The sequence below is a fragment of the Cimex lectularius genome, unplaced genomic scaffold, assembly GCF_000648675.2.
Source record: "Cimex lectularius strain Harlan isolate CLEC.00 unplaced genomic scaffold, Clec_2.1 scaffold44, whole genome shotgun sequence".
NCBI classification, from domain to species: Eukaryota; Metazoa; Arthropoda; class Insecta; order Hemiptera; family Cimicidae; genus Cimex; species Cimex lectularius.
In genome coordinates this window covers 730025-756256 of record NW_019392639.1, presented here as the reverse complement: position 1 = coordinate 756256, position 26232 = coordinate 730025, and the positions used below count along the sequence as shown (strand labels likewise).

General features: G+C 35.1%; 1 protein-coding gene across 1 annotated transcript in view; it reads left to right on the top strand.

Annotated features, from left to right (window-relative positions):
* The first annotated feature begins 16425 nt into the window (after nt 1-16425).
* LOC106663438 (UNC93-like protein) overlaps nt 16426-26232 on the top strand; it is a 99306-nt gene continuing 89499 nt past the window's right edge. The window contains exon 1 of the mRNA XM_014388267.2: nt 16426-16528. The gene's annotated coding sequence lies outside the window, so the exon portion shown is untranslated. The remainder of the gene's footprint in view (nt 16529-26232) is intronic.

Here is a 26232-nt window from a genome sequence, read left to right as displayed (position 1 = left end):
TATTAAGCAGCACCATATAACTATTATGACATAACTATAGAGACAGCCACACTGCTCTTCCCCCATATCCCAGCCGGACGCCTCCGCGTGGCCCATCCTGGGGGTGCCAGTTTGGCTCCGCAAAGTTCCGGCGGGGGAATTTGAGCCACGACCACTAGGCAGAGGAAAGCAAAATGTCACCTGCAAAGCCCTTAAAGGGCCTAGAAGCGGGACAAGTAAAAGAAAGTCCTAGTGATCTCCCGTCTAGCTTGGATTTTGAAGTCCGTGTTAGTGGTACAATTATTAAGATTTTAATGTATGCTGACGATGTAGTCTTGATAACAGATAGTATTACTGGGTTGCAGAAAATTATTAGTCTCTTGGAATCATACTGTGATCAATGGAATCTCACTGTCAACCTGGCTAAATCAAAATGGTGTTTAGAAGAGGAGGCAGGCCTGCCAAGGCCGAGCGTTGGTTTTTCCAGGGTGAACATATCTTGGAGTTGTCCTAACTTCCAGCCTCCCTTTTATCCCTCATCTAAAAGCCAAAGCTTCAGTGGCGAAGGTTGCTTTGAATAGAACATTGTGTTACTTTTTGGCCCAGAATCTAATCCCGGTTTACTCAAGTACAAGGTATTTAATGCAGTGTGCCGTTCTATTTTGTGTTATGTAGGCCAGGTGTGAGGTTTCCAGGATTATGAAGTGATAGAAAGAGTGCAACGTTTTTTTATTAGGAAGATCTTCTCACTGCCTAATTCTACTCCAAACTATATGCTTTATATGGAGACGGCAGTGGATAAAATTTTCCTTTTTACGCTTTCCCTGCATTTTTCATTTGTTTTAAGGGTACTTAAGGGCCCTGTTGCCCGAATCGCCAAAATTACTGCTTTCGAGGTTATTAAATCTAATGGTTCTTGGTTTCAACAATGGAATACTTTAGCTTCTCAATATGGTTGCGATTTTTCTTTTTGTTTAGAAAACCTCTCGAGTTGGCCCAATTATGCCAGGAAACTTTTGTACAGACTACGTGATCAACATCGTGTGAGTTGTGAGCATCGGGCTCAGGTTTCCAACAGGTGTCTTCTCTTTAAGGCCCTAGACCACTCTAAGGAAACCTTTAACCTAAATGTTCAAGCTAGTGGGTCTATAAAACTTCCGACTCTTCGATAGCTTCTTAAACTCAGATGCGAGCAAGTGTTCCTCAATTCTGTGCCATGAATCGGAAATTTCTTGTGCACGCTCTGTAACCTAAGCGTTAGGGAAGATATCTTTCATTTTGTTGCCCAGTGTCCCATACTGTCTGAACTCCGTATCCTGTATCTAGGCTATAAATCGCTTTCCAGGTCTCAGCTGCTTGATCTGTCAAATGTCGTAATATGGAGAGGTTGAAAGGTCTAGCACACTATGCACGTCATGCCTGGTACGATTATAACACCGAGTCATAATTGTTTAACTTGTATCTAAAATCAGCTAGTTTTTATAATTTAGTTTTTACTTATAGTTTTCTATTATTACCATTATTATATAGTTTTTTTTTATTTTTTATTTTTCGCTCGCCCGAAAAAGAACAGCCAACTTCCGGCAGACGGATAAGCATCCCTGCTGTAAAATGCTTTTAATATTGTATATTATGTAATGCTTCTCTTTAATGTAAATAAAGCATGTTATCTATCTATCTATCTATATTTATGCATTATTTCGTCAACACATCTGCAATTGATATAGATACGATATATTAACGAAAATGTCGTCTGAACACATTGTTGTGCCGTTGAACCATCAGAGAATTGTTATTGACGGAACTATTCGGTCAAAAATGTTCTTAGGTATTTGTCATATTAACAAAATTGTTATATAAGTAGCAATTAGTGCTGAGTGTACAATTCATTTCTGACATGTCAGGCTCATTTATCACAGAAGCTTCAACAAGAAGTTTTCATGTTTGCTTTTATTACGGAATGTTAAACCAATCAAAAATATATAATAAAAAATATTTCTTTCAAGATTAGCTATGACGTATTTGCTTATTCAAACACTTCAAAAAAACGTCAAAAATAACTTGTTATCTTATTTTTAGATACATTAGCTTTAATATTAAGGTGGCTTGCTAATTATTACTGTAAATAAAGAAAATAAAAAATTTAAATAAAAGGAAAAACTAGCTTTTTTCGGTGTGGTTTGTACGAAGGTGTGAACCATTCACCATTATAAGTATCCTAGCGAGATTGAGGCCCCAGATGCAATTTCGTAATCTATGGTTCCAAAAAGTGTGGAAATAAGAAAACTGGAAAAATAAGAGTAATGTTTGTAAAAGTTGAAAAAGTAGAGGTGCTAACCCAGGCAAGGTTAATAGTTTTTCGCAAATCCTTAAGCCATGCACAAGCGGGATTTCCTCAAGTTTCGGCCTGAAGTACAAGCCTTAAGGAATTCCTCAAGGCCTGAACAGTACAAGCCTTGAGGAATTCCTCAAGGCCTGAATAGTCCAAGCCTTGAGGAATTCCTCAACATACGTGGCGGCTTCCTTCAGACCACGGTGGAGGAAAAGTCAATTCTTTTTCCGCCTTGAGGCCAAAACGACGAGAAAAACCAACAACCCTTACCAATCAACACTGAACTAGGCCTTGATTCCCTTGAGGAAAATCCTCTTCGTGTGTGCGCGTGGGTTCTGTTGCGGAAATCCCCAAGAAAAGATTTGAGGGCTTCCTGTACGTATATGGCTACCTTAACGTGGGAAAATTTGAACTGCAGGAAATACAGGAGAGGTTGAAGTCAGTTCTAAAAGGATCAAAGTGTAAAGCTTTTAGCCCACACAATTTCATTTCTTCAAAGGAGTTTTTTTCGATAAATAAATCTTTACAATTAATTTCAAATATTTTTTTTCATAATTCATTTCACGCCCGTACTTAGACATTTTATATTAGTCATACTGAAGGAATTTAATCTGAGTGTATTATTGTCTTGCTTTTGAATCCTGACTAACCATTGATGGATAATTTTAAAAAACAAACATCAAATAATAAGATCCTCCTCTTGCATCTTTAAAAGAGAAGAAAAATGAATAGCAAGTAAAGAAGCTACATGGGAGGTTCCACAATGCAGCAATAGATATGAAACTCCTTACTCACGGGCTTACATCTGGCCGAGCGTCCAGGGAAACTGAGGGATTCATATGTGCTCTACAGGACCAAGTATACCAACTAAACTGCTCAAAAGTGAATTGGGGAATTGTCAATTTTGTAATATTGCGATAGATAGCGCTCTCGATTACTACGAAAATTGGGTGATTCTAAATTTTGTATCCTCACAGACTGTCGAAGCATAGTAGAAAGGATAAATAACATTACCCCAGAATATAAATGCAGAAACTATATTTTTGCCCAAATCTGTAGAAAATGCTTGAGACAAAAATCATGGGAAAAAGGGTGGCATTGTGTTGGGTGAAAGGGCATGCAGGCTTATGGCAAAATGAAACGGTGGACGCACTTGCAAAGGACGCTGCAACATCAGGTCCAACCCTTGACATTAAAATTCCTAAAGATGACGGGAAAAACTTTTTGGAAAAGTTTTGTAGAAATCTGTGGCAAGAAAAATACAACGCATCAAATGTTGGCAATTATTACAGGTCACTGTTCCCTGAGCTCAAGAAAAAACCATGGTTTTCGGAAGGCGATAGCCCAGAAGGAATGTCAAAGGAGTTCTATTCTACTATTTTTAGACTGAAGACAAATCATGGCCTATGGGGTAGCTACAAGAAGAGAATCGGTTTGGCATCGTCTCCGAACTGTCCCACTTGCGATTGCCCTTCAAATCCTTCCCACATAATTTTTGAATGTCCAGAATATGAAAATGAAAGAGACAAACTGCTAAAAAATCTGAGCAAAGTCCCAAACATTTCCAAACCAATAAACTTAGAATCTGTCCTAATAAGCAACAATCCATCAGCTTTCAACATAATCTATGGATTTCTAAAGTCGATAAACGTTTCTTTTTGATTATCTTCAACCATGAAAATTTAGAAGATGAGAAGATGATGGAGCTGAATGAGTGGTGCGGGCGCGCGGCGGGGACCTGGCCCTGGTCGGCCGATCACGCTCGACAGTAAAATGAAAATAGAAAACTTCATGGGTAATACGACAGCGTAAACAAAAAAAACGATAAATTGCATTAAAAATAACTATGTTTTTACTGAAGGAAAATTTAATTAAGGGATTTTGAAAAATGACAAGATACAAGGTTTTAATTTCATAATTTTATTTATTGGACGCTATAATTCTTGGCAACAATTAATAGGGTGTATAATGTCCTCTGTTGGCTAAAACCTCTAGGTACCTGCTTGGCATAATGTAATCAGGTTGTCACTAATTTCATGAAGAATTTCACTCCAAAGATGTTGCAACGCTGAACTCAGTTGTTGCAGGTCAATTGGCTGCGGATGGTTATCGAAAAGCCTTCTCTGCAACCCATAGGAAATTTCCAGGTTTTCTAAACAATGATGATCCACTCTGCCTCTTTGAGGTCAACCAAAAATCGAAAATCCCTACCAATGAGATCCCTGGTTTGATGTATTATCGATTTCTTGGACATAACGGACTGCGGAGAGGTTGCCTTCAACAATATGGAGTCCAGTTCGTCGTCCGGTGGAAATCCCAGCCCCCATTACACCGCCTCCTCTTAACTTAAAAATAAAATACTTAAAATAAATTAAATTTAAAATCCGAATGCACCATTGTTTCAATGTAAAAATACCTCAAAAAGATGTATCAGAATATTTAGGGTTTTACCATTACACCGCCTCCTCCAAACTGCACAGAAGAAAACACGAACTGGTGCTTTGTATACATCCTCTGCAGACTTTGGTAACTGCTGTACATACAGAAACGCGACTAGTAAACATAACAACCGATTGTAACTTAAAATTATTGTTCTCTTCTAGGCTCTCACTGACCACTGAGTTGCTGGGGGCGGGTTGTTGCTGCAGGTCGTCCCATAGGGGCATACGATATATGGCCAACTGCCCACAATCGTTTGTGTTGATAAAGGCCTTGATAAAACATTGATCTTGAAAAATAACGAAATAAAAGGTTTTAATTCCATAATTTTGTATGTTGGATACAATAATTTTTTTAAACAATTAATACGGATAGTATGTCCTCCAGGTAAAACCTCTGTGCACATGTTTGGCATAATGTTAGTAAGGTTGTCACTAATTTTATAAGGAATTTCACTTCAAAGATGTTGAACGCTGCACTTAGTTGTTGCAGGTCAACTGGGTGCGGATGGTGATCGAAAAGCCTTCTCTGCAACGCATCCCACACGTGCTCAATGGGATTCAGGTTTGGAGAAAATGGGGGAAGGGCCAGATGGGAAATTTCCAGGTTTTCTGAACATTGATGAACCTGCATCAGGTCGGGCATTGTCATCCGGGAATCGAAAATCCCCGCCAAAGAGATTACTGGTTTGTGGGATGTATTCCTCGATAAATTCTTGGACATAACGGACTGCGGTGAGGTTGCATTCAACAATATGAAGTCCAATTCACCCTACAGTGTAAATCCCAGCCCAGACCATTACATCGCCTCCTCCAAACTGCACTGAAGAAAGCACGAACTGAGACATTGTGTACATCCCCTGAAGACTCTTCGGCAACTGCTATATATAGAGAAATGCGACTAGTAAACATAACAACCTTCTAATTGTTGATCTCTTCTAAGCGCTCGATGACCATCCTCTCCTGAGTTGCTGGTGGCGGGCTGTTGCCTGCAGGTCGTCCCATAGGGGCATACGATATATGACCACCTTCCCACAATCGTTTGTGTTGAAAAAGGCCTTGATAAAACATCTTGTACTTCATTTAGGATCTGGCGGGCACTAATGGTTCCATCATGCAGCAATGGCAATATTTCCGTTCTCCTTTACCGTCGTAGTGCGCTGAGATCCACTACCAGGCCTCTTATTGGCACTACCATTTTCTCGGAATCGCGCTAAAGGCGGGGAGACCTCACCCTGAGAAACGCCAACAGGCTCTGAGACATCTTCTTTCCGGTGATCTCGATGTCACATTCTCACAGCATTGCGAACTCCTGGTTCAAGATGATGTCTTTCCGTGGTCAAAGAAAACAACAACTGGATTAAAATAGAGAAAAGTTGTTTGTTCATCAAATGAGTAATCCTCATGTTTACTATTCTTAAAGAAATCCGTTGTTAAAATTGCGGATTAACATTTGTTTGTTTTTGCTTTTTTGTTTTATCCATCTAACAAAAATATATCGGTTAATATAATTAAAATAAATAGAATAAGAATAAATTATAAATGATTATTTAGAGAATATGATATGTGGTCTGATGTGATGTAGGTTTAGAAAAAGTTTTTTTTTTTTATCGTGCCACGTTTCAATCTTCATTGCCATCGTCTTTACGGACTGGGATTTATAAAATTTGTTTAAATTATATTAAACCATACAAGAATTTATATAATGATGTACACAATTTAGAAATTTTAGGTTTATTTTTTAGGTAAATCGAAGTATGTGGATGTGTCATTGATAGAAAGGCATTTTTATATGAGAATTCGGCTTCTTTGAGGTGAAAGGGGCCGACAATGGAAAAAAAGGGGTAATGGTTTGTCGTTCGGACCTTGTTAGCCTTTCATGCCCTGAAGAAGATCTCAATAAAGATCGAAACGTTGGCCCGATAAGTAAAATGTTTTTGTAAACCTATATCACACCAGACCCCTTTCACGATCTCTAAATTTACTAAATAATATAAATAAATTACAAATATCCCTATTCATTTTTGACTTCGGGTTCAAGATGATGTCTTTCCATAATTAAAAAAAAATACAACTGGATTAAAATAGAGAAAAGACCAGAAAAAGTGTTTGTTTACAAAAGGAGTTATAAAATATTCATGTTTACTGTTCTTAAGTCAATCCATAATTAAAAATGAGGATTAACTTTTTTTGGTATTTTATATTTGGTTGTATCTAACTAATAAGAATATATGGGTTAATTAAAATTAATATAATAAGAATAAATTACAAATATACCTATTTGTTTAGATCATACCGCCGCTACATTATTACTAAGGATGCTACTTACAGCTTCTGATAATTGTCGCCTGTGCGCAGGCACCAATCTGTCCAAAACGTCACAAATGGATGAGGGGTACGGGCAGGAAACGAATATTTGCAGAATCACAATAACCTAGATTTACCGCAAATCTAGATTAGAGCAGGATCGCTGAAGTTCCCTTTTAACGTACAAACCCAGCAAACTGATACAAGAGGGGCCATGTAAGCTTTACTTGCACGAAAGTATTATGACGGACAGAAACTTAGGCCATAAAAAACAAGATATACTGCTACTGATAAAGTCGAGAAAACGTCTGGTATCGATATCTCTGTCCCAAATGATGGTAATGTCAATACTGCAAACGCGGATAAAAATAAGGAAATCCAGAAACTAGCCATCAAACTCGAGCAACTCTATAATCTCGATAATGTGTAGGCGACAGGGATATTTATCCTTGCAACTCGTGCCACGATCACCAGTGACAGGCAGTGTTGAGTCTACCCAGTGAAACGACTGAATACGGTCAGCAAGCGCTACTTCTAAACACTGCTAGAAAAGTAAGGAATTTTTTGCATATCACACAGATTGATTAGTTTAATCCCCCGCTTTTAGTGAGAATATTTTTTAATGAGAGAATAATAAACAACAGCAATAAAGAAGAGATTTGCAGATACATCCTAAAATATTTCTGCACGAATGTAAAATAATTTTATATTTATTCGGAAATCGTGAGATGCGGTCTGGTGTGATGTAGGTTTCAGAAAAACATTTTCTTTATCGTGCCAACGTTTCGATCTTTATTGAGATCATCTTCAGGGCCTGGGATTTACAAACATTGTTTAAATTTAAAAAATACATTTAGGATGTGGAAAAGTGAATTTATACAATGCAAAATATATTTTTTATATACAAAGTATTTCTACTCACTCAAAGTGCTTGTCTTCTGTGTAATTGTGCCATTCTTGCGTGTCGTGTTGAGAGTGCCAGTGAGATTTTGCTGTTTTTTTAATTTTTATATTCTTTAAATGAAAATGATGTTAATTTTTTATAAATCTAAGCAGACAATTTTGCCCAAGACAATCTTTTATAAATTTCTTTATTAATAAAGTTAGTAATATTTCTTAAATGGTTTGCTGAATTTAAAAAATGACATCAACATAACTAAAGATTCATCCATAAATGTTGAATTTTAATAAATCGTTTAAGTAAGGTAAGGAAAAAGGTAGGACCTAAAACTGTACCCTGTGGCCCCCCCATATTTAATTGCCAACAATGCACTACAGCAAGATCCAATTTTACTTTTCTGAGCCTATCAGAATGATATTATTTTAAAAGATTAAAAACAATTTCATTGATTAGTTCAGATAACTTTTGAATTGGTCTTGGCCAACGGGGTTAAATGCCTTCTTAATGTCCAAAAAATGCCGACCTTTTTTTCTTGAGCAATCAGATTAGTAACTTCAAATTGGGCTTGTTCTGCCGTTTTACTAGGAAGAAAATCAAATTGAACATATATATGATTTTAATTTAATTAAGTTAACATTTAATTTATTTAGCGCTCGAACACAAAAAAATTAATCGATTTTTGATATACTTTTCCATGATTTTTGCTAACGCCAGGATAAAGAAATAGGGCGATAGTTATTGATATAAATTTTGATCTACTTTTAAATATTATTATGGCAAGTTATTTAAAGTATGTAAGGAATATCCCAAGTAAAAAAGATAAATTAAAAATATGAAGAATGGGAATTTAATATAGGTTAAAATCAATTTAAGTAGACAGTTTTTTTAGGTAATTATTTAAAAAAATTATTACTAAGGTGTTTATACAATATTTCCAATTTTTCAAAACTCATACCGTTCAAGAAAAAAAGAAATGGGATTCCATTCAGAGCTACAAATTACAATTTTAGAGTTATTACAATATTTTATTTTATTTTTGATCTTATTTTATCTCAACCACATTTTTGAAAGAAATCATTAAAGCAATTTGCCATTTCTAAATCGTTTTTATGTATTTCTTGTGAGTTTGGCTTCATAATCATTTTTAGTAGTTTGTCTCATCATTTGTACCCTGTTTTTATATTTTCCAACCATTTTTTTGGGTCGTTATTTGTAGTATGAATTATTTTTTAATAGTAATTAGTTTTTGCAATCTTAATTAGATTTGTAAGAAAATTCTAAATTATAATACATATGTATAATTAAAACGTATAACTGGGCCACTTTTTACATATAAAAAAAACAATTATGTAAGTTTTACTAATTACTTCTGACATATGTCTTATTTATCAGTGAAGCTACAAAGTGTACCAATATTTGCTTTTTTTACTGAAACAAAAAATATTTTTAAAAAAATATAGCACAAGATTATCAATGTCGTCTGAGCCCTTCAAACGATAAAAAAAAGTTTAAATGACGTCCAAAACTACTTCACTGTGATCCTGTTTATAAACGACAGTTAGAAAAATATTTGCTATAGTCCAATCACAATAATTATAAGTTTAAGAGTCCAAAGAAGGCGGAAGTTCTTGTTATATTAAACCAATCAAAAAGAAAACTTTAATTATAAGATTTTGTTGTAGATCCATTATATTTAGTGGCCTATTGACCAAATTACTTCTTTCAATTACTTAATCTTTTTATGTAATGGTTGAAATGAAAAAGTTAGTGTCACATGCGGGATTTGAACCCACGACCTTCGGCTAAATACGCCGCTGCTCTACCACTCGAGCTATCGTGACTTCGATCCACTCGGAAACCAACTCCCCATTTCAACCTACAACCTTTCGAATTTTCCCTCCTTTTTGGCCATTTTTCAAATGTGTCGTCAGGATTCGATTCTCGGCGACGTATGAATGGTCGTAGGTTCGAATTCCGCTCGTGACACTAACTTTTTTATTTCAACCATAAATTACATAAAAAGATTAAGTAATTTTGTTGTAAGTTCAGGACGAGGAACGGACTAGGGATCACAGATGTTAATAAAACTTTCTTTAGCTATTCTAGATCTTTATTGACTTTATCTAGCCTATTTTTTTTTCCGAGTCCGGTGTTCCACTTAAAAATTCATAACTTTTATGTTTTTATTTTGATTTCAACAATTGTATAACTAAGATAAGTTTAGAAAATTATGAAATCATGATTTGCTTTTAGGCGAAATCGCGTTTCATAAGTATTCCAATTGGTCTTACGTCCTATATATTGGAGAGAAGGAGGAATGATGCGAATACAAATCACCATATCCCTCTTGACATGATATTTACAATATTGGACGGAAAAGGTTATTTCTACTTTCTAGACAAATTTTATGATCAGGGAGATGGAGTCGTAAATCATTTCTAAAATTTTCCAATAAAATCTGTAATAAGCGTCCAATTCCTCGATCATAGAGCTCCTACACCAAACTTTTACAAATAAATCAACCCCTTAAATCTTTTCAAAATTATAGAAATATTTCATTTTCATTATGAGGTCGGCTCAGGGTTCCAAAATAGTTCAGTAAATACCAAATTTTAAATATTTTAATTTTAATTGCTCATTTTTTGGTGGGGGGGGGTTTACGCTGGCATATTATCCATGAAGTTTTCTTCTATTTTCATTTTACTGTCGAGCGTGATCGGCCGACCAGGGCCAGGTCCCCGCCGCGCGCCCGCACCACTCATTCAGCTCCATCATCTTCTCATCTTCTAAATTTTCATGCTTGAAGATAATCAAAAAGAAACGTTTATCGACTTTAGAAATCATAGATTATGTTGAAAGCTGATGGAGTGTTGCTTATTAGGACAGATTCTAAGTTTATTGGTTTGGAAATGTTTGGGACTTTGCTCAGATTTTTTAGCAGTTTGTCTCTTTCGTTTTCATATTCTGGACATTCAAAAATTATGTGGGAAGGATTTGAAGGGCAATCGCAAGTGGGACAGTTCGGATTGCTCATTGATCTGCTAAACTAAGTAAAACTGTACCAGAAAAATTTATGACATTTGAAATTTTTTAACAACTTAGGAGCATGTTCAAAGAAGTAATTTGTTTATGTGTTATTCTTATAATTTTATATTCATATATGTTAGAAATTTAAATTTTTGTTATGGTTAAAATTTCTTTTAATGCAATTGAAATATCGAATATATTTGTGTGTTGAATACAGATGGCAATATGATACAATGCAAATATCGACATTTTAAATATGATTTATGAGATTGGGTCAGGTTCGAACAACCAAAATATTCTATTGAATACCAAAAAGAATACAACTGCTGTATTACAGTAAGTCAAAAGCTTTACCAAGCCATGTCCTCAACACAGCCCTTAAGCCAGGAACACACNAGGACCTTTTCACAAACCCCAAGATTTTGGACCATTTTATCTTGGAGAGCAATTTGGCAATGTCCTCTCGTTCGAAAGTTTCAAATCTATTCCTGGTATACCTATCACATTCTGTGAGGTAGTGCCGTGCCGTTTCTTCTTTTATTTCACAGAAGCGGCAAAAGGGGTCTGGTAAAATACCCATTATGAAGAGGTGTCTTCTCAAGGGGCAATGGCCCGTCAGGATACCTATCAGCCTCCTAATTCCCCTCCTTGAGTTCGAGAATAGCCATTTCAATTCTGATGGTTTGATTTCCTTAACAATCTCTTTCGATTGCCTGTGTCTGGGGGATAGATTTCATTCCTTAAGGAATCGTTTCTTACCCCAATTTTTAATCCTCACTTTCGCTGTGCTCATAGAGTGAGGTAATACCGGTCTTGTTATCCCTGAGTGTTCTGCAGCAAACATTGATGGCCCAGACCTCCGCCTGAAAGACGGAGGTGATATTACCAAGAGGGAAGGAGATGCTGAGGTATATGTATTCCAGCAGCTCTTCCCTTGTCTTTAATGAGTGAGCCAACGGTAAAACAGTCTATGCTACGATGATCATCATCCGCACTATAGTTATATTCACAGGGAGTAACTATCTGAAAGTACTTTTTCCCTAAAGGTGTTTTAACCTTTTTATAGCTAACGCTTAATAGTTGGTTGTTGACCTTACTCAATAATTGTAGAATCTTCGAGTGACCTATGTTGTTACCCTTATGGTTCCAACTGCCTTCACTTCAGGTTTAGTATACTAATTTAATTACAAAAAATTATAATAAAAAAATTCATTATAATAAAACTAATTATTTGTAAAGTAGCTATTAAACCTATGCTGCTGTATGCTTGCCCAGCATGGAGTTACACGTGCGAATCGAACATACAAAAACTGCAAGTGGTCCAAAATAAATTTCTAAGATTTATAACCACGATACACCAGAATTGTCCTCCTCCATGAGAGAACGGGAGTGGAGTGTATTAAGTCCGAATTAAAGCGTCTGTCCAGGAATTTTTTTATGGGTCTCTCCTCCAGCAACAAGGTAACGTACAAGTAGTACAAACTACCTGTAAAGATGTAGGAGTGTATGATAACATAGATTAGGCACAATACATAAATCTAGGATCTGTGATATATTTATGTTTCCTTTACCAGAGCTGTGATACTAGAAGACAATTTGTGATAATTCAATTACTAATGTTGCATTGTTCTTGTTAATCTCATTTATTTATTTATTTATATTTTTATTGACAAATTTTTGTTAATTCATTTGTTTATTGTTATCCTATTCGATACCTAGTGGGTTTTTAAGAAAAATCCACTTCCCCTGCTTAGTGAATGTTAAGTAGCATAATGTACAAGTATTTTTTAATAAATGTTTATTCATTCATTCAGGTTTAGTATAATTTACTATACTGCCAGGCCTGGAGAATCATCCACCTCGGGTGTTAGCACTCGGGGTCTTGTCCATCCAGAGGTTGGGCTCTATGGGCCATCAACAACTAGGATCTGGGTTATTTCATCCCTCACTGCAATTCGTCTCCAAACCGTTCACACTCTCACTCACTTTTAAATACCTCCTATTTATACTCACTCAGGGTGCTGGAGTACTCGATATTCCTCCGTCACGTTTTACACCTACGATATAACTAACCTAATTGAGGGTCAATGAGGAAGTCAACCATTTCAACATGTTACAAGAACTTAGCTCGGTAAAGTTACGGCGGAGTAACTTGGCTAAGTCGGCGAGATATTCCCTAACGCTTCGCGGAAGAGTATTCCCTGGGGTACACCCTGTATAAACTGCTCAAAAAGGAATAGGGTTATTTCCAATTATGTAGTATTTACTTTCCCTAGCATTTTATTTTTTTAATTATAAATTGCATTGGAAATTATCATGTTTTTCATGAAGGAAAATTTAATTAACGGATAAAAGGTTTTAATTCCATAAATTTGTTTATTGGACACAATAATTTTTTTGTCGGTATTCAATCAAAGTATTTCTATTCACTGAACATGAAAAATATATTTTTTGCATTGTATAAATTCACTCTTTTCCACATCCTACACGTATTTGTTTAATTTAAACAATGTTTGTAAATCCCAGGCCCTGAAGATGATCTCAATAAAGATCGAAACGTTGGCACGATAAAGAAAATGTTTTTCTGAAACCTACATNAAATAAACTAATTATTTATAAAGAAGCTATTAAACCTATGCTGCTGTATGCTTGCCCAGCATGGAGTTACACGTGCGAATCGAACATCCAAAAACTGCAAGTGGTCCAAAATAAATTTTTAAGATTTATAACCTCGATACACCAGAATTGGCCTCCTCCATGAGAGAACGGGAGGGGGGTATATTAAGTCCGAATTAAAGCGTCTGTCCAGGAATTTTTTTATGGGTACCAGCAACAAGGTAATGTACAAATAGTACAAACTACTGTATGGATGTAGGAATATATGATAGCTTTCCATGGAAACATAGAAGGATTAGGCACAATACTTAAATCTAGGATATGTGATATATTTATGTTTCCTCCGTCCTGTATGTGGTGGAGTACTCGATATTCCTCCGTCACGTTTTACACCTACGATATAACTAACCTAATTGAGGAACTTAACCATTTCAATATGTTCCAAGAACTTAGCTCGGTAAAGTTACGGCGGAGTAGACGACTTGGCTAAGTCGGCGAGATCTTCCCTAACGCTTCGCGGAAGAGTATTCCCTCGGGTACACCCTGTATAAACTGCTCAAAAAGGAATAGGGTTATTTCCAATTTTGTAGTATTTACTTTCCCTAGCATTTTATTTTTTAAATTATAAATTGCATTGGAAAGTATGCTTTTACTGAAGGAAAATTTAATTAACGGATAAAAGGTTTTAATTCCATAAATTTGTTTATTGGACACAATAATTTTTTTGTTGGTTTTGGAAAAACCTTTAACAAGTACATGTAGGATGTGAAAAAAAGTGAATTTATACAATGCAAAAAATATATTTATATTCAATCAAAGTATTTCTACTCACTGAACATATAAAATATATTTTTTGCATTGTATAAATTCACTTTTTTCCACATCCTACATTTGTTTGTTAAATTTAAACAATGTTTGTAAATCCCAGGCCCTGAAGATGATCTCAATAAAGAGCGAAACGTTGGCACGATAAAGAAAATGTTTTTCTGAAACCTACATCATACCAGACCGCATATCACGATTTCCGAATAATCATCACTAACGGTCACTAATCACCACACATCGTACATAATGTTCTCAGTTAGCTGAAACCCCTGTGCACATGCTCGGCATAATATTAATTAGGTTGTCACTATTTCATAAGGAATAGCACTTAGCTGTTGCAGGTCAACTGGCTGCGAGTGGCGATCGAGAAGCCTTCTCTGCAACGCATCCCACTCAATGGAATCTGGAGGCAATGGAGGACGTGGACGATGGGGAAATCCTAGGTTTTGTAAACACTGATGAACAACTCCGCCTCTATGAGGACTGAATTGTCATCCTGCTAATGAGATCGCTGGTTTGAGGGATGAATTCCACGATAAATTTTTGCCGGACTGTGGTTAGGTTGCCTTCAAATATATGGAGTCCAGTGTATATCCGAGTCTAGACCATTACATCGCCTCCTCCAAACTGCAATGAAGAAATAACGAACTAGGACATTGTATACATCCCCTGAAGACTCTTCGGTAACTGCTACAGAAACGCGACTAGTAAACCTAGCAACCAGTTCCTCGCTGACCATATTCTCCTGAGTTGCTGGTGGCGGGCTGTTGCTTGCGATTCGTATTTCGTTACCTTCAAATATATGGAGTCCAGAGTAAATCCCAACACAGACCAGACAATTACACCGCCTCCTCCAAACTAAAAAAATAATTTAAAAAAAAATCCAATTGTACCAAAGTTTTCAGCGTAAAAATACTTTGAATGGGTTAGAATGTATAGGGATGTATTTGAAATTATGAAGTTGAACTGGATCTGTATAATTTTTTACAAAAATGGAAAAATTTGAAACAAGACAACTAGACTAAAAAATATTAAACACACACACACACACACACACACATACACACACAAGAAGAGTGTTCAAGAGAAATTCAGCCAGACCATATAAAAAGGACACCCTGTATACTCTTATGTAAATAAAGCATTTATTCATTTATTAATTTCCCCGAATGACAAAAATCACTAAAAAGCCCAATATTGTAGTAAAGAGATCAGGGATGAAGCCATTTATTCATTTATTAATTTCCGTGAATGACAAAAATCACTACAAAGCCCAATATTGAAGTAAAGAGATCAGGGATGAAGCCATGAGGTGAAAAAACCAACTTGTTTTTTTGCTGTCGAGCTTTCGGCTTTATTTGACACCTTCTCCAGAACTTTGAAAAACTATTTAAAAAAAAGGTGTATCCGGCCCCTTATATTTGGACCACATGTCCGAACTGATTGTTAAGTATTTTTAAATTGTTTTTCACAGTCTTGAGGAAGGTGTCAAGTGCAGCCGAAAGCTCGACAGCACAAAAACAAGTTGGTTTTTTCACCTCATGGCTTCATCCCTGATCTCTTTACTTCAATATTGCTTTGTAGTGATTTTTGTCATTCAGGGAAATTAATAAATGAATAAATGGCTTCATCCCTGATCTCTTTACTTCAATATTTATCATGAAGGCCGATACTATACGCAACGATAAAAACCCAATAATTGTGTCTTTAGGTTTAGGTCGAATTTAGTCAATTTGAAATGGCAACTTTTGACCGAGAAATGATAACCGCGAATCGGTGCAGGAGTGGGAATTTTGCCGTTCATTTTTTGCCAGACGATGCTAATCGTTTTTTATTGTTTGCACACCGCTCGAGCAAATGTTTAACGTCGACGCGATAATAGCCGTGCGTTTGAGGGTGGTAAGTGTCGGGCAGTGGAGCGGGGGTTGCCCGGGGGGTTTCACTTTTTGGCGAGGAGGGGGTCGCGGGGACGAGTGGGGCGTCCCTCAAAACCGAACGCTCCTTTGCATCCCTAACCAGTCCGAAGTGACACGCCGCAACACGAGTGCCTTCTTAACAACAGTGTTTTTCCAGTTGGACGTCCTCACAACACCTTACAAAGACGTAAGTGGCAAAAATTAATTATTTCACCTCTATTAGGATAAACACCTTGGACCAGTTTGGAGATATTGGACCAAATCACTTAGTAAAGATTTTTTCGAAAAATTTTAAACTTATCTGAATATTTTCAACTCTTCCCGGATTTTTTGGTACGACGCACAATGGTTAAACAATCCCCGACACACTGCATCCAATTTAACTTTAAAAAAATTTTTTAATCATAACCATACCAGAAAATAAAATTTTCAAAATTTATCAATACATAATTATATTCTGAATAACAAGAAAACTTCTTATTTGAACATAAGCTAACCGTGTTAAAAAATATTATCATATATTTTTCTGGATCAAATTGACTTAGTGTAGAAGACCAGTTGTCTTCTTTAAAATTTCGAATTTAGTCGGATATTGAACATAAACCAAAATCGTAAAAAAATTATAATTTCATCCCATTATTTGATTATCCAACTGACCTTTAAAAAAAAATTTCTTAATTATTCAATTTTAACCATATTATAAAATTCAATTTTCAAGATATATCAATTTAAATAAAAAATGTATATTTTTAATCTAAAAAAAGTATTATCGTAGATTTTTCTGGATTAAATTGACTTAGTGTAGAAGAGCAATTGTCTTTTTTAATATTTGGAATATATTCGAAAATTTTGAACATAAGCCAAACTCGTAAAAAAACTATAATTTCATTCCATTATTTTATTATCCGGGTCCAACAGAATTTAAAATTACTCTGAAAAAAAATTATTTCATTTTAACCATATTAGAAAATTCAATTTTCAAGATATATCAATTTAAAATTAAAATATATTTTTTTAATTTAAGAAAATATTATCATACATTTTTCTGGTCTTCATTAAAATTTGGAATTTAGTCGAATATTTTGAGCATAAACCAAACTCGCAAAAAATTCATAATTTCTATAATTTCATCCCATTGTTTTATTATCTGCATCCAACAGACCTTAAAAATATTAGATTTTAACCATATTAAAGAACTAAATTTTCGAATTTATACTCGAAAAATTACCGCTTTGAATGTGACCCTTACTAAAAAAAATCAAATTTCATAATTATTTTCCGGCTTGACGGTTTGACTTACTGTGTCAGATCAATGAGCAGTTATCCGCTTTAAAATTTGGGATTCAGCCGAATATTTCGATCCTGTTTGAATTCGAGCACACCTTGTAAAAAATTTACAATTTCTAATTGTATCTCATTATTTTATTATCTGCATTCAGCTCACTAAAAATAGTCTTGAAAAGAAATAATTATTCCATTTGAGCTATATTAAAAATTAAATTTTCGAGATTTAATAATTTAATGTTATACTCGGAAAAATAACAAAAAAAATTAACTTGTTTGCAACCTTACTAAACAATTTCAAATTTTGTATTTTTTTCTGGTTTGGTATAATGCACCAGATCAATGAGCGTTTATTCTCTTTAAAAATTTGGAATTCAGCAGAATATTTTGGTCCTGTTTGAACAACCAACCTTGTAAAAAATTTTGGAAATTTCATAATTACAACCCATCATTTTATTCACACTAAAAATATTCTTGAAAATAAAAATTAAAATTGACTTGAACTTATGATTTGAATAATATTAAAAAATTACATTTTCAAGATATATCAATATAAAATATACTCGGAAAAATAAATTCTTTGAAAATGATGCAACTTTACTTTAAAATTTCGAATTCCATAATTTTTCTGGTACGGTTTGACATATGGTATCAGATCATTGAGCAGTTATTCGCTTTAAAAATTTAGAATTCAGCGGAATATTTTGGTCCTGTTTGAACATGAGCCAACCTTGAAAAAAATTGGAAATTTTATAATTACATCCCATCATTTTAATATCTCTTTCCAATACACTAAAAATATTCTTGACAATAAAAAAAATTATATAATTGGAATAATATTAGAAAATTACATTTTCAATATATATCGATTTAAAATTATACTCGGAAAAACTTTGAAAATGATGCAACCTTATTAAAAAATTTCGAATTACACATTTTTTCTGGTACGGTTTGACATACTGTATCAGATCAATGAGCAGTTATTCGCTTTAAAAATTTGGAATTGAGCTGAAAATTTTGGGCCCTTTTTGAACATGACCTTCTAAACAACACCTTCTAAAAAAAATTTAAAAATTCATAATAACCTTCATCCAACACATTAAAAACATTCTATGAATTTTTAGTCATGTCAGAAATTTTAATTTTCAACGTATATATTAAGAACAATGTTGGAAAACTGTTGAAGTAAAGTTACCTTGCTAAAAAATTTAATGAATTTATTTATTTTTAGATTAACATTTTTTTTAAGCGATATTAAGTTAATGTAGCCAGCACTATCGTCAGTTATCTCATTTTTTATTATTTTTTTTTAATCCAGACGAATATTTTGAAGGTTTTTTTCAATTTTTGATCAACACACGACGTTTAACAAACGGTAAACATAGACATCGACTAAGGTCAATTTTTTTCTTAACACATAAAAATCTCTTAGTATGTGACCCCCAACTCGCCCGAAAATTTCAAATTTCCTATTTTTTCTTAGTTTAGATCTATGAGCAATTGTATTCGCTTTCCTTTTTGGTCTTTTGTTAATATCAGTTTTTATGAATGGTTTAATGCTCTATCAACATTGATTCCCCTTATCTGACCCCGTAATGCAGTACTTTCATTAGAAATGAATGATTATGTAATCACGAATGGAAGTTTATTGTTGTCATAAAAATACGTATAAAACCACTACTTTATACGTTAATTATATTATTGGATAATTACGGAGTTAAAATTAATTAGATTATTGAATAAATTGTTTAAAAAGCATTAGAGATGTAATAATTTAGCATAATATTTTGGTTTTTTCGTGAACGTTTGAAATGAAATATTTGAAAATTGTTGTGCCTTTAATTTGTTGTTTCAAATCAGTTTTATCTGTCTGTTTTGGCCTGTCAGATGTTTCGGCTTCACGACTTCTTCAGTGGTGGGTTTACAGATCTGACTAAAACAGGCAGACAAAAATGATTGGAAATGGCCAGATTACTTTCATGTGTAAAAATAATTGCATTCACTGGAAAATATACGCTCTAGAAATAATTATAGCACATTTCTACGCTCTCTGCAGATCTTACTACGCAACCTTACTATGCAGGTACACAGGTAGACATTAGGTTCTCTTGAGCAGAACTGGGTGTGGCACTCTGGTTTACTGTTGAAGCTCGAGGGTTTCCTTCCTTTCATTTTCATATTATAATCCTATCTGACAGAGCGTTACTGCCTTTTCTTCTTATATTCTTATTAAAGCGGGTGTCCCCCAGGGCAGCATCCTAGGGCCCTTCCTATTCACAATATGCACAGCCGACGTTTCTGTTCCCCCCTAACGATACATACGCTCTTTTGCTGACGGCAAAGGCCATCCAATCAAAAACATTAAGAAAAATATTTCTACTTTTCAAACCTAACTATCACAACGTCCTCCAAATCTCATTTAGATAGATTATTAAATCCCGGTACAAAAATATCTACAAAAAGTTCAACCTTCACCCCAATTCGGTTGCCAAACAGCTTTCTTGTCCCGACATTCCTGGAAATCCCACACGTCGTTAGAAACGGTGGCCGAGAGATCCCCTGAGAGATTGATAGCCTCGATGTGAGGGACTGTCACTGCTGGATGACTTCTTCCTACGAAATATGCTACATTGTCACTAGGCCTGTCATCTCATTTGCTTTTTGCGACTAAAAATCCCAGTAGAAGAAATTATAATTAATTAACTATCAAAGAACAAAAAATCCCTGTCAATCTTTTTAATTTTATTTACCGAAGCCAAACCGTTTTCCGCTGAATAGTTAAAGATCAATACAAAACTGACGACTTACACGAATCGTAAAGTCGTAGCTTCTTTTAATTTTATAATAATTATAAAAACCCTACATATTTTATATAAATAAAATCTAGGAATTTCCAAGCTTTTTAAAAATTTAGCTTGAATTTAGGACGGTCGAATTTTGTTAAGCTTTTAAATTTACGATTGTCGCCTTCAAAAGTCTTTTGCGTTTTTTTAAATTTGTTTTACGAGGTTCTTTGTTTTTTCTTTACTTTTTAATAATTTTTGAAGAGTATTCTGCCCTGATGCATAAAAACATCAACCTGGCGCAAAAAATATTGAACTAATCGACTTCATTCATCCGTTTTATAAATCAAAAGTCTGTATGAAAAAATTTTGATCTTTTTTTAAATAATTTATCCAAAAATTGATTGGAAGGATTGGATGAGCAGAAGATACGGCTTGCTGGAACCCCACAGTTCCATGACCAAGTGGTCGCAGAAATGCCTGAAGAGTAGTTGAATTTTGAGTGGCAAAACTGATTTCTGTCCTAAAAGTGGCTGTAGTCCAAATATTTTTTTTAAATTGTCCATTTCTTCAATTCCACGTCAATCTGCTGTCTACTAACTATCTGACTTGAATGAAATGAATCGGGTAACTTATTATAGTTGATGTACAAAGATGTGTGGTGATTAGTGACCGTTAATCGATGATTATTCAGAAATCGTGAGATGCGGTCTGGTGTGATGTAGGTTTCAGAAAAACATTTTCTTTATCTTGCCAACGTTTCGATCTCTACTGAGATCATCTTCAGGGCTCAAAGTGTTTGTTTTCCGTGTTCATTCAACACTTTGAGCCCGGAAGATGATCTCAATAAAGATCGAAACATTAGCACGATAAAGAAATGTTTTTCTGAAACCTACATCACACCAGACCGCATCTGAGATTTCTGAATAATTATCAATTAACGGTCACTAATCACCACTTTTTTTTTTTAATGTGAAGTTCACTGTGTACATTTTTAATCATTTAGTGCTATACCGCGTTTTTGGCTCCTTTGATACGCTCGGTTTTCATGGATGTTGGAGGTTGCTTCCATAGAATTTATTATGGTGTACATAAGGTCCTTCCTCATGAATGATAATTCACTTACGAATGAGATGAAATTATTTGCCTGTTATTTTTGGGTCTAGCAATTGAAATTTAATATTTTTAAAATTTTTGTACATAAATAATAAAATTCTAANATCCGAGGTTGATTCCATAGAATTTATTATGCTGTCCTTATGGTCCTTCCTCATGATAATTCACTCACGAATGAGATGAAATTATTTGCCTGTTATTTTTGGGTCTAGCAATTGAAATTTAATATTTTTAAAATTTTTGTACATAAATAATAAAATTCTAACGATAATGTATAGATAAGAAAACATGAAACATGGAAGCAACAAATTTTCATTCCTAGAAAGTGTTTATATTTTATCTATTGTATCCATCACATTCCTGGAATGATATTTAAACTCGGAACGTTTTGTCAAAATTAAAACTGCTAAGTCGGATGCTAAACTGTTTTAATAATTTTTAACACGCCATCACGTTTTGCACATTTAAATAAGACAGCCCTAAATATAACACGTTTTTACTTTTTTTCCTTCTTTTTTGGTTTTTCATTCCGCGAAATGGAGTCCAGACCGTCAGACAAAATAATTCGTGCCGAACGGATCGTTAACGACTAAATCTTTCGAGCTTCCCCGTGCCAGATAAGGCACAAGAGGTGAAAACAACACCAAATATTTCCGTCAGAAGATAAAATGACGAGATAACAGGTGATATTCCTATCAACTCTGAAATCCGATTCCATGAGACATATGTCTCATTTTAATGTTTAAATAAATCATCTGGCACTCTAATTGTTTAATGGTAAAAACACATGCCGATCTCGAAAAATATGTTAAATAAAAGGTTTTCATCGACGATATTTATGATAAGAATATATAAGAGACGTGGGTGTCCACAATTGTTAGATGAGAAAATTGTTTTGATTCACCAGATTGTATTTTCTTTTAAAAATTTTTTATCAGTTATGTAAAAGGCAATTCAAACAACTTTTTTCTTATAAGAACACTGAATCGAAATGAGTCAATGCGGTCATCAAAGAGTCAAGTATTTGAACTAGGTGATTACAAGTGGCTAGGATAAACTGACTGTTCTTTTTAAACATGGATTAATTTTTTTTTAATGAGGTCCATTATAGAAATAAACTCACGTAATAAATCGGAGTGGCGATGTTATCAGTGGAAAAACACCGGAACTCTAAGGTTCGATAAAATCTCTGCAGTTGCGAACCCCCTCTCATTTTGTTAAATACATGTTGATTAATTTTGGGAAATAATAAAAAAGTTTGGTTTAGAATAAAAACCTTCCAAAACTAGTTAGAACTAGGCCATTTTTTTTTCTTTTTATTTGCGAGGGCATTTCTACTACGAGGTTATATGAACCCTGCCACCGACGCCCCGAACTAGGCCTTTATAAAATCTGTATTTAAAATTTAAACTGTTTATTTTAAGTATTGTCAATTGAAAAAAAGAAATTTTTATAATTAAAGAAAAAGTTAAGTTTTTGAAGAATTATAATTAATTAAGGTTTTTTTAGTTGAGATAAAAAAGTCAATGGCACGAGCGGGATTCGAACCCACGATCTTCGGCTTGATACGCCTCTGCTCTACCACTTGAGCTATCGTGACCTCGATCCACTCGGACACCAGCTTCACCTCAACACCTTTTTTGAATTTTCCCTCCTTTTTGCCATTTTTCAAATGTGCAATCAATTCGATTCTCGGCGACAAATGAAATGGCCACGGAGAGCTTTAGTGAAGGTATACTTCATTTTAAACTTATTCAAGTCACTAATTTCGTGGTCCGCTTGACCAATTAATATATTACAATTAATTAAGGTTTTTAGTTGAGATAAAAAAGTCAATGGCACGAGCGGGATTCGAACCCACGATCTTCGGCTAGATACGCCGCTGCTCTACCACTTGAGCTATCGTGACCTCGATCCACTCGGACACTAACTTCCCATCTCAACCCCACCTTTTGAATTTTCCCTCCTTTTTGCCATTTTTCAAATGTCGTGTAATCGGATTGGATTCTCGACGACAAATGAAATGGCCACGGAGAGCTTTAGTGAAGTATACTTCATTTTAATTCATTAAATTCACTAATTTCGTGGTCCGCTTGACCAATTAATACTTTACAATTAATTAAGGTTTTTAGTCGAGATGAAAAAAGTTAATGGCACGAGAGGGATTCGAACCCACGACCTTAGGCTAGATACGCCGCTGCTCTACCACCTGAGCTATCGTGACCTCGATCCACTCGGACATCAACTCCCCATCTCAACCCCACCTTATGAGTTTTCCCTCCTTTTGCCATTTTTCATCGTACCTAGCCGAAGGTCGTGGGTTCGAATCCCTCTCGTGCCATTAACTTTTTTTCATCTCGACTAAAAACCTTAATTAATTGTAAAGTATTAATTGGTCAAGCGGACCACGAAAATAGTGAATTCTTGTTAGTGTTTGATGATTAGTCAGTTGTATGGTTGTACGCGCTATCATATTGTTTTATCTGTAGGATTTATGTTAATGTTTGCCAGAATGTTTGACACTTCTTACTGAAAAGTTGAAAAACGCATTAGTCTTTTTTTTAATTACCCTTTGGTTCTAGAAAAGAAGTTTTAGAAAAGAACACGCGATGACCTCCGAAAAGCGGAAAAATGGACCACTGGGGACGAAATGTCATTTAACATTGAGGTTTAGCGTGCGCACCTGGCACATAGGTCTTATCACACGTTCTCGAGTTATGAGTCACCTCCGCCCACGGAAAATCTGCTTCTTCAGTGAGGTTCGGTGTAGAAGCACGCAAATCTACACATTAATCGACACACATGCTGACTTCTCCCGCTTGCCCCTTACGAGGGGGGGTTAACGTTGTGCACTTAACCAATGCCGCGCGTAAAGAGATACCCAAAAGGTGGTCGAAATTCATCGGCCAAGTCTCCCACGCACTCCTTAGATAGAGACAACTCTATCCCCCGGGTGTAGGGGCTCCGCTAGCGTCGAAACCTCCGATTTTAGTGGAATCTCTAACCACTCTCTAGAGGAGACCATGCCTACGGTAAAGGCAGACCAGACGACCACTACCGATAAGCACCCGCCCCCGTCCACCATTTCTCACGAGGGACGCCGTCAGTGTAGTCATAGCTCCCGCTGGTTATACCCTCTCTGCAATCCGATCCAACCGACTCTCACGAGGTTGGAAGGTAATTCGGAGATCATACGCACGTACTACGGTCCACGGCCACGAACGAAACACAACCTCTTCTTTCGGTATCCACTAGGAGTGGAACATGGGACTATGAAACTCTACCTTGTTCGAGAACCATTCTTAAATTCGGCGGCATACTTACACGCTTTCTATATGGAGCCAAGGCGTGACACGCCTATATTATGCGGGACTGAGCAACCTTTCTCTGTATAAGGGGCAACTGCCTGGCTTTGGCCCAAAAGCAGGTGCCCGTGGATTAGCTTTTATTATTGTTTGTAGATCGATGGAGAAATATTGAGTACTCCACCGACTGATTAGGATGAGTGCAATGAACATAGGTGTGCACGAAATTATTTGTGTGAATGTATTATACAAGTTATTTAATTTCAGGCTAGATTATAGTTTTCAAGCGTAAATGGCCGAAATGATCTAGCTGTCGACCCCGTTGTTTAGGATGTTACAATCTCCTGGGCTTCTGGTTTAAGGGAAATACTAGCGACACAACCGCGTAACAGGGTAGGTGAATTCCCTTGATGTACAGACCCTAGTATGAGCGGAGGAATGACACCCCTTCGGGGTGAAAGTACAATACTGTCTGTTGAAAGGAGTATTTTATGTCTTGTTAATTATCTTTCTATCCTAGAAGACATGTTTTGTTAAAAAGTGTAAAGTTAATTTTTAGACTAATTAAAGTAAACATTATAATATTACATCTGTTTGTTCTGCAATGTTAGTGTTTATGTTAGTCTGAGTTTTTTTGTAATAATGTTTTAATATAACAATTTATATAACAATAAACTATACCAAAAGTATAGCTGGTCTACAAAATAAAAGGTTTGCGTAAATATTGCGTTTACTATAGGGTTCATGTTAGTGTTTACCATAATACTGTTTTATAATACTTTTTGCTGAAAGGGTTTGCATCATTTATGTACTATGTTAGCAATATTTTATAAATATACTTGAAATTGTGTAAAAAGTGAAATATTATGAATAAGTGGAAAATTTATCCATTATAAATGTAATAGTATAAGAAGTAAAAATGATAAATAGTAAACCAACGCGCACACAACGTACTCCACAAACAAACACACATACATACAATATTATCAACTCTAACTTGTTGAGAAAAATCAATTTTTCTGGAAAACACAATTTAACAGAACATTATTTTTATTAATAAATATTTAACTGTGGGTTTTAATTGGTGCTGACCAAAATGAATTTGGTTTCTCTTTTTCTGAAATGGTTTCCCTTTTTGTTATTTATCTTTCGATCCTAAAACACGTTTTGGCAAACAGTGAAAAAGTAAACTATTGGAAAAACTAGTGAACATTATATCGTGTTGATCGTGTTGTATATAGTGTTGATCAGATAGTGGTCTATAATACTTTTCAATTAATTAATCTTTAATTAAGGTTTTGGTTGAGATAAAAAAATCAGTGTCACAAGCGGGATGTAATGAGCAAAATGAAGTATACTTCACTAAAGCACTCCGTGGCCATTTCATTTGTCGCCGAGAATCA